Below are 10,412 nucleotides of genomic sequence, written 5' to 3'. Positions count from 1 at the left end.
ACTGCACCCAAGCTAAAGTTGTACACTCTGTTTTACATGCAGAAAGTAAAACCATTTGCTTTTTCCTATTCTTTGAGGATATAAGAGATCCTTCTTTTGATATTTGAAAACCATTTCTAACACTACCCAATCTAAATGTTTACTCGTTATCTCCTTGTGAAATATTTGGTAAGTTGCCTTTGCTTGCAGAGTAACTTAAGCTCATTAAGCCGCGTCGTATTTCGCTTCTATTAAAAAGATATTTGATTTCCATGTGTGTTTAGACCTTTTTGTGAAAAGTTGCGTCCTTTAAATTGCTAATTTTATCGGTCCCTTGTTATTTGCATTGATTTTTGAGCTTCTGTTTCCTTCCACTATGCCTAAATTGCATCATAATTGTTATAAAAATTTCACTCTGCTTCACAAATAGAAAGTAAAACCATTTAATATTTCAACAAGGCTCCATCTACAAACATAAAGTATACGTAAGGGTCTGAGAGTGATTGCCTAAACCTTTCCACGGTCAAGTAATTATTTAATGTTTCATTCCAGTTTCAGCCGCTTTGTTTGAGACCACACAGGGGCTTACAAGGTATTTAATTTGTGAACAAACTTTTCTCCGTTCTTAATCATATAATATAAATAACCCTCAACTTGCTCAAAATAAACATCCCTGTCAATTAAATATGCCGATAGCAGTATAGATATCTTGACAGAAGGTCCACTCGTGTCGGAACCTTTAATGATCGTGTCCCTCACTTTTATGAAGCAATTTCTAAGAAGACACGCCTTCCAGAAAGATACTTCCGCTAGATCGAAATACAAAATATAGATGTTTTTACAAATATATTGATTTGCACTAAAAAAGCTTGGAACCTTATCTTATTCGAAAGATGATAACTCTTTGTAAACATTGATAACTTATGGTAATTACCAAGACTAACTCGGTTGATCCGCCTCTAAATAAGAATTTGCTACGTTATTTAATCTATAACGTTAATCAACTGCACGCTTACTGGTAATATCAGTTATGCTATGCTGGCTGGCTTATTTTCGACTTTAGATGGGTACCTTCCTGTGTTCTCAACTTGATCGTAAATTTTTCCCTCCAATTTTTTAGTTTCTTGCTCTGAATTGCAACAGGTTTAAAGTACAAAATGATGGACATATTTCATTATCCGTTTTACTTATGTCAATCACAAATTTATCGACTCCATCAAAAATTTTACCTTACTCGCTCTATTTTCGTGGTTTCTTAGTGATATACTAGGTAAGCTGGACTCCTCTTATCACATTCCGCAAAAATGCTTCTTTTACCTCTTGGCTCGAGCTTTCTGGGATTCTGTATCTATTAGCAAAAACACATTGAACCGAACCATGCATTTTAGTAAGAATAGACTTAAGTCTCGTTAAAGCCTCACTTGCAATTATTTCAATTCTATTATTGCTACACCTGTTTGCAATATATGCAGATGCCATTACTGCACAAGTTGACAACAACTTTGGTAATTTTAATTCTACTGGTAACCATCTGGCCATATTGAATAAATTTGACCAGTCTGTCTTTTCCCATTTTGGTAAGGCAAATAACTCTCAATAAACAATGTCTCTTGCATGATTAGACTATTACTTAAAAGAAATTTGAACTCATATCCTGCAAATTCTCCTAAATTATCACTTTTGATAAATTTTAGTTTTCCTTTGGATGCAATTTCAGCAAGAAATTCAATAAGCATTTCTTGACATCATATATTCGAACAAAAGAATATTTAGCTACATAACCCAAGGTTGTTAATTGTCCATTTCACAACTAAATCTGGCCTAGAACTCAAAAGGCCAAAACAAACTGCTATGAAATGAAAACATTGACACAATACAAAAATTACGAAATAATCCGATAAGACCTTCACAAATCAGCTCAAAAAATTAGACGAATCTGATTTTAATACATTACATTCATTTGATTATTTTCCTGTTCTTTTCCAAGTTAATCTTGATGATAAGTATTCAATAGAGGTTGAGAAGAGGCATTAACTTGAAGAAATCTTTTCTTAATGTTAAGACATATCAAAATGTAGATCCAGGTGGTAATGATGCTTCACTGTTTTCAAATAATACATGTCTCGGTACTTGTTGCAAAAAGATCAAAATGATTTGATTTCATAAGACATAAAACAAAACAAAACAAAAAATTTTCTGTGATGTATTTCAGAGTAAATTACACACAATAAAAATTCTCTTCTTTGCATATCCAACGTGTCACGTTGAAATATTTGACATTTTAATGCTTTTATCTCAGGTAACATAAATATTAGGGTATGGTATTTTGAAAAATGAGGTAGAGAATATTTGATTACAAAAACATTTATTTATTGTTTTTTTTGAAAATTTCTAAGATCCCATTTTAAACTTGTACGAAATTTTATCATCAACAAAACGTCACAAAAAGAAGCAAACATACATGTAAGTGCTCTTCCTCAATGTAAGAGAGAACGAAAAAAGATAGAAAAAGAGTTATTACAAATCGACGCAACTTATCATGTAACTTAATGTAGTTTTAGTACGTCCATCAAAAATATTACGGCGAAACAAATTTTGCACTTTGTTTTATTTGACTATTTTTTAGCCTGTGTTCAGGCATATACCATCTAACTCAATATAGGCAAGATAACACTTCCAGGAAGTTATGTAGCTATGTGTGTAACACACCGTCGTTGACGCTAGGTTGTTACTACTCAGCGACATGTTTGCCAGGTTACCAATGGTAGTCGTTATAACACATAGAACTAAAATACATGGAGCGCTACCTAAAGCTAATAATTGAAGCGAAAAGCCCAAATCTTACACCAGATAGGCGAGACTTTACCCCAGACACGCGTGCTTAGTGTTTTGAGACTCTCGCACGGAGTAATAATTGATTGACTTCACAAGCGTGTCTGGTGTAAAATCTCGCGTTTCTGGGGTAAAATCACGGCTTCAAAAAATTATTAAGGTTTTGTATTACAAGTAGCATTCCATGTATTTTAGTTAAATGTTATAACACCATCTGCAATCATGTCGCTATGTCGTTATGTTGTCGAGGTGTAAGGACCTAACGACGAAGATTACAAAGGTTTGATTAAATTATAAGTGTTCTTTCCTAAAAAAATGGGTAAAAAAAGTCGTTAAACTCTTTACTTAGGCATAATGAAATGAAAATGTCTCATGTTTTTGATCTAGGATAGTAAATGTAGTCTATTGTAAACAGATTCTGTGAAAATCATTGACGTTCTAGCATTTCGTAAATATTTACTCTAATAAAGCAAAGATGTTATTTACAAATGAAGTAATTCATAAACAAATTAATAAATAAAAGATGTTTACTACATGTGTTTGCACAGGCTTATGCAATCCGAGGATACCTTTTGTAGAACTCAAGAGCAGATCAGTGTAAGCCCGAGACCGAATGTCTAGGGTTGCACATGCTCAAGAATTTTACCCCAGACACACTTGCATAAGCCAGTGCAAACACAAAAATCATCTTTTATTTTTTTTAAAAAATAACAATAATGCGAAACAAAAAACCGTTATAATATTCTTTTAACATGTAGTCATGATTAATTTGCAAATTCTGTTTGATTGATTGAGTGATTTGATTGGTGGAGCTTAGATCTTTTTCGCAAACTCATGCAAACACAGGTCTAAACCAATCCGCGCACGTGCTTCGTTGTGTTTATTTTATAATATGAAATGATGTCAAGTTAACGATACTTTAACGTTACATAACAGTATATTTTCTGAATTACCAAAACTTTCTGAGAGATACCGTACTCATCTGGTTATGATTCTTCACTGATATATGTCATGAGAAAGATAAACACTTTATTTTAGCTGTAGTCTGTACTAAGAAAAAGTTCAAAAAAATGAAATGTTTTCACTAATAATTTATAATTTGCATTCATTGTACAATCATAAACATTGCAATTGAAGAAATGGTACTCTATGTTGTGCTTGATGTTTGATAAATCATAAATGATTAGAAACATAATAATTCATGAATGCAATATCTGACGTCATTTTCTAAAATCGTCATCCATTTTGAGTGAGACAAAATGATTCTTAATTTTTATTTCGATATCATATTCCAAACATTTCTGATTCCTACAATGCATCAATTTATTGGTAAATCAATCTAAAGGATTAACAAGTCCCAACGGAAAAACTAAATGTCGAGATTTACAATAGATTGATTTTAAGATTTCTTTTAATTACAAAGTCTGTCGAGGTTTGCCTCTCCTTTGGAAACACATCATAAACAGATTTTATTAATTTTATTTTCATGCAATCGCGGTCATCTCTGGTTGGTGGGCAGTACAAGTGGCATGGTAGGTAGCAATTGCCAGCATTGTATTGCGGAATCCACGCAATAACTTTATGTAACTTCAAAAGAAAATCTTACGGCTTGATTTGTCAATTGTCAAAGATAATGTAATTCAGTAAATCATTTGATTTGTCAATAATATTTTATTCTTAGCAGAAATTAAACTTCATCATTTTACATTTTTTTATAGATTATGATAATATGTACATTTACCTTATATGATAATATGGTTGATTACAATTTGTTTACATGTAGTTTTGTGTTACAGATACATTTCAACAATGGATAAAAATGTCAAACACACAGCATTTTCTACATAAACTTTCAAATTTTCCACGACACTTTTTACGATCTTCAATTAGAATTAGGTTTTTAGTGTATTTCTTTAAAATGATTCCCCATCACTAGGATCATTCCTTAGAGCCTATAAAATTTCATAAAATTTAATTCTTAGAAAAGCGCTTTCCTGCTTTCATTCTATATCAAGAAATATAGGAAAACCCTATCCATGATCTGAACGGAAAAAATTTTTGCAAATTTAGCCAGTTTTAAATTTTGTCCTTAAATACTACTTGTGTTTGCCAAGTCTTACCATGATTAAATCAAAACGTTTTATCCATTGGCATAATCATAGTATTTTTCCTTGGTAGCAATAGAAAGATGAAACACGTCATTTTTTGCAATGAAAAGTAAAAGAACAAAATATAATCTTTCTCCCTGAAGTGTTTATGAAGGAAAACTTAATAAACACTTCAGTAGCAAGTCCCAACAAGCTACTCTGGCTGATTTTGCTCGTTTTTCAATAACATCTGGCCATATTGATGTAATGATGAATGCGAAAATGAAGGAAATATTGATGCAAGAGAAAGCAGATGAAGAAAAGAACAAAGAAATTATGTTGATTCTTCTTGATGTGGCTCGCACTCAGGCAAGCAGTCGTTGGCATCCAGAGGAGGCGGCAATGACAAGGACGGAAAATTCATTCAGATTGTAAATCTTTTTCCAATACATTCTCCTGTTCTCAAGCTGTGGCTGGACGATCAGTGCCTAAGGCCATATAGTACAACATATACAAGGTCAGAGGCACAAAATGAGATGCATCATTTGCTGGCTCAATCTGTGAAGGATGAAATTTGTGCTGAATTAAGTCAGCCGGTGTATTTTCTGTGTCTGCAGACACAACACCTAATACTTTGAATCAAGACATGCTTATCGTCGCTGTAAAATATGTCAACCAGATGAGCATCCGATGCGAGAGACGGCTTGAAATGAAAGAGAGCCTTGATAAAACCGATGCTGGAGCGGCTAAAGATGTCATAAAATCTTTAATAGAAAATGAAATCGATATAGATATGCTTGCATTTCAAACATACGATTTCGCAACATCAATATCTGGATAACTAAATGATGCTCAAAAAGTGTTGCAAGAAATTTTAAAACGACAAGTGCCTTACATCCCTTGCCAGAGACATCGCTCTAATACATTCAACGAGCATTGTTGCAATTATAGCTCAATAAGTAGATTAACGTACGGCGCTCTAGATTACGTATATGTGCTCTTTAGCAAAAGCACAAAAAGAAATAAAATTGTAGAAGAAAGTTGCAAAGATGTTGAAAACAATTTAAAGTTTCGAAACTTGTCAAAGACAAGATGGGTTTATAATTCTGAGTCCATTGATGCTGTCTGGAGAAGTTATGAGGTAATACCAAATGCTATTGTGAAAGTTATTAATGCTCAAGAAATAGAATCAAAAGTAAAATCTAAAGGCGATGGAATAAAAAAGAAATTTCTTAGTTTCGACTTTCATTTTTCTCTTATTTTCATGCAAATCATAATGACAAAACCAAACTCCTAATCAAACAACAGCAGGAGGAGGAGCTAAATATAGTAGATGCACTTAACCTGATTGATGCTACAGTAAAAAACCTTAGACAAATTCGAAGTGACGATAACGGATTAGACTCAGAGATAGAGGCAATGGTTGCATTCGTTACCAAAGTAGGAATAGACGTAATGGCAGAATACACACGTCATCATCGATCAAGAAAGTCACCCAAACGAATTGCTGAGCATTCCGAAATAACAACAGAAAAACCTTTAAAGATTTGTACCAAAAGAAATGTACTTGGTTCTAGACTCACTTATTACCGAGTATACCAATATCATTAAAGTTTGCATCGACCAGATAAAACCTTTTGGAGAGAGCTTACAGCTGCCACTAGAAAGGCCGAAGGCTGAAACAGTTCATGAAAAGTGTAGTCTTTTTCCAGGGGCGGATCTAGAGTATGTCAAATCCGTCGCGCGACTGATGTTTGAAATTCAAAAATTACCTATTCATATTAATTAAAAATTCATTAATTATTCTTATTTTCTTATCGCATTTACTTCGTGATAAAAATCCCGCATTATTTATTATTGAAAACTAATGACTAATCCAATGAATATCTCGTTGGTAACCAGATCAGTTGAATTTTAATTGAACTGGAATAACCGACTGATAAGCGGGGTGGCTTGACTGGTTCGACGGATAAAGGAGTCTATGAACGTCAAAAACGCTTATTTTATTGGTCAATAGCCAGATCAGTGGACAGTCTGGAATGGTCTCGACTGATAATAAGGGTGGCCGGACGTATAAGGGAGTCCAATTGCTATCTTACAATTGGTTCATTTGAATTTTTGCTTTATTGTGATTGGTTTGACGGATTTCGACTGATAGCCAACTGAACTAACATAGTCAAGCTCACTGTCTGAATTGAATGTTTGATCGTTTTATAGTAATTTTTATAAGCATGATAGAAACTAAACTACAATCAGATGGAGTTTATGGAAATCTTTTACAAATTCATATATTGACATGAATGCTGCTGTCCAAAATGTGAATTTTTCAAGAGGGTGGAAATTTATGGATAAATTTTAAATGCTTGGCAAAGACAATCTCGCGAGCGACATTTCAGTCATTGATGTTCAAAAGAAAGCCAACATTGTTTTGAGTTTTATCAGCAGAAATTTACATCCAAAATCGTAAGTAAAGGACAAGTGAAGTGTATGCATGAATGTAATATATCAAAGTCAATTATGCGAGTGTGTGATGCGATTTATGTCAATATGGCGTATGGTAAGCAGATCGATGCTTCTAAAATTGTTGTTGACGAAGGACTTTTAGCTATGATTTCTTTAGTGCTTGGGGAATCGTGGCCGTTATACGGCAGCGAAATCCTACATTCCTGCAAATATATTTCAATGGACAAAAAATCTGTAGCCATAAGGCGCCATACTATTATTTACTTTATCATAAACAAATGTTTGGGGTTTTTCAGTTTATGATCATTGATCATTCAATCATTGGACAGTTATACTACATATTGTGTAAGATTTGAGAAAACTAACATTGATTACATGAGAAGCTATTTACTATAACCTGTGATTTTGAGTCTTCTGTTCCATGAAGCTTTTTATTTTGACAATTTGACTGGAATGGTATTAAACCTGAGTATTTCACATACATGAAATGTTGTCCTATGTCACATATTGTCCCCTTTTCTAACTGAACACCTCATGTAGAGATGTAAAGGTGTGTTAGACTACGGCTCATACCAGATTGTTTGCCATAAATTCCAAAGGGTTATTGATGTATGAAAAGCATTTTCTATAAAGTAAAAATGTCTTTCTATGTATGCAGATAAACCTTGAAATTTGGCAAAACAGCAAAGTATTTTTCATGATCACTAGGTAATTTTTCTGATGATCATTATAATTTCTAAACTAAATTATTTCTGATTTACATTTAAACAACTTTGATCATATGAAAAGATATTTATCATAACCAGTAAGCATGACACATGAACCAATTTTAACATTCATGTAATTATATAATTAAAGACATGTTGGTTACATTCTGTTTGTATTTGCAAACACAATGCTACTAGTGATTGCTATATAGCACACCTTGCATATACTTACAGGAGATAATAGTCTAGTGAAATGCCTAATAAACATTTATGGCATTAAACTGTCCTTAACTGCAAATTTTCACTCTGATAATTTTTGCTTAACCTTTGGCAGAAAAAAATTTTGAGTTTTTTCTCAAAAGGTGAATTTGCTGGCACTGATGTGGAGATGGGTAAAGGGTTACAATAAACTTGCATGGTTTGAAGTCTGAGCTTTTCTATATCTATGAACTGTCACTTGTAGTACCAAATTTCTAACTTAACTAAACTCATTACATAGAGGTTTGAATGGGGTCTCTAGGGGGTCTATGCCTGACAACTTGGTAGAAATTTTAAAGACTATATCTGTTTTGAATAGCATTATTGTAAAATAAATTTTACGTTCCTAGACATGCTAATGAGCCATATATTTGGCATGATAATGAGCCTAAATATTTGGCAAAACATTCAAGTATTGTTCACTTCATTTTTTTTTTTTTGAAAAAAACGTAAGCAAAATGTGTTGTTTTTACGCAAAAACGATGCCCACAAAATACATTTTGTATTGCTCTAAAACGCTGAAAATGGCATTTTCAAGGCTCTGAAATTCAAAATTTCTCAGGGGAGAATGCCTCAGACCCCCCCAGGTGCAGAGCGCCTTCGACGTTTTATGACTGATGTTTGAAAAATCCTAGATCCGCCCCTGTCTTTTTCCACCGGCGGTATAAGATGTTGATGCCGAATACTGCTGTCTGAGTTGGAAGTTTTCAATAATATTGTATCGTCACAACTTAAATGAGAACCCAAATCCCTTCAAGACGTTGCGTTATTTGCTTTCAATCAGAAAAACGTCTTTCCAATGGTGTGCAAGGCGTATCAACTATTGCTGACCGCTCCAGTGTCCGTTGCAAAAGATGAAAGGTGTTTCAGGAAGTATATGATTGTCAAACACTGCTTGAGATGCACAAAAATATAGAAACGCGATTAAATGACTTAATCATTCTTGCATGTGAAAAAGACCTTACGGACAATGTTGACTTAAATGTTATTTTAAAAAATTGGGCATCTGCAAGGATGCAAAAAATGACATTAAAGATTTAATAATACGCTAAAGTGCGTTCAGTCACAAGAATACAATATGTATTACAAAAATATATAGCGAAAATCTGTTCAATCATCACAATATTTTATTGTAGAATAAGTACTAATCTATATGATCTGCAGGGCATCTTGTGTCCTTGCAGTGCAATTTCACCCACATTAAAAAGGTGCTAGTTTAACCCCTGTGCATAAGTTCTTAACCGGTTAACTTGCGAACTTTCCCCATTGGTTTCCCATTCAATCATTTCATTTTATTGCAATATGGCAAAACTACCCCATAACTTGTTGATGCAGGCAAAAAAATAAAGAGAAAATAGTTCACTCATACTCTTCGTTTAAAACGTGGGAATCTTTATCGCATTTTTAAAATAACTGTCTTTTTAATTATTGAGAAATATGTTTCTGGTGCTCTCTAGGTATGGCTTTAGCTAAATCTTAACGGTCAGTTAGAAACGAATTTAAAAATGAATTCTTAAGATATACAGCACGCCATTACAAGACATAAAATTACACTGCAGTGTAAATTTGGAGATGCTCCTTATTAATGTGCAAAAAAATTTTAATGGAGCATCATAAGCTACAGCATACAGCTTTAAATAGCTATAATGAATGTAAACAATCGTAACAAAACTGATAATTTAAGGATTATCATATTCCTCCAAGGAAAAGTTGGCCAATGGACTGCCCATTTTCTCTGGTATTGTCGAATCTTTCTCTGGGCAATCATAAAATTGGTTATGTTTAATTATGTACTCGTGGAACGAGTTGTGTTTATTTAGTTAATTTACGTCCGAAGTTGTGTTTATACTTAAGGCATTTGTCAATATCTATTTCAGTATTATAAAATCATATTAAATGTTTCAATTAATCATTGAAGATCCCTCAAATAATTCAGTTTATCATCTTTGTATAAAAATGTAAATAATGTACATACAAACCTGAACATTGTACACCAGCATCTTTATAATCTTCACAATTATGCAATCCCCATTTTCTATGTGAACAACTCGAAATATTACTTTCATTTCCTACACATTGAACGTCG

At 33.2% G+C, this 10,412-nt stretch overlaps 1 long non-coding RNA gene across 1 annotated transcript; it reads right to left on the bottom strand.

The window, feature by feature from the left end:
• Positions 1-9,908: 9,908 nt before the first annotated feature.
• On the bottom strand, positions 9,909-10,412 carry LOC124457579. Its single transcript, XR_006952668.1, has 2 exons — positions 10,306-10,412; positions 9,909-10,082 (listed from the first exon to the last, which is right to left on the bottom strand). It is a non-coding gene; the product is annotated as an uncharacterized LOC124457579 (long non-coding RNA).

This window comes from Xenia sp. Carnegie-2017, unplaced genomic scaffold, assembly GCF_021976095.1.
Source record: "Xenia sp. Carnegie-2017 unplaced genomic scaffold, XeniaSp_v1 HiC_scaffold_6, whole genome shotgun sequence".
NCBI lineage: Eukaryota > Metazoa > Cnidaria > Anthozoa > Malacalcyonacea > Xeniidae > Xenia > Xenia sp. Carnegie-2017.
Note: the sequence above shows the minus strand (reverse complement) of the source record. Positions and strands in the feature narration are given on the sequence as shown.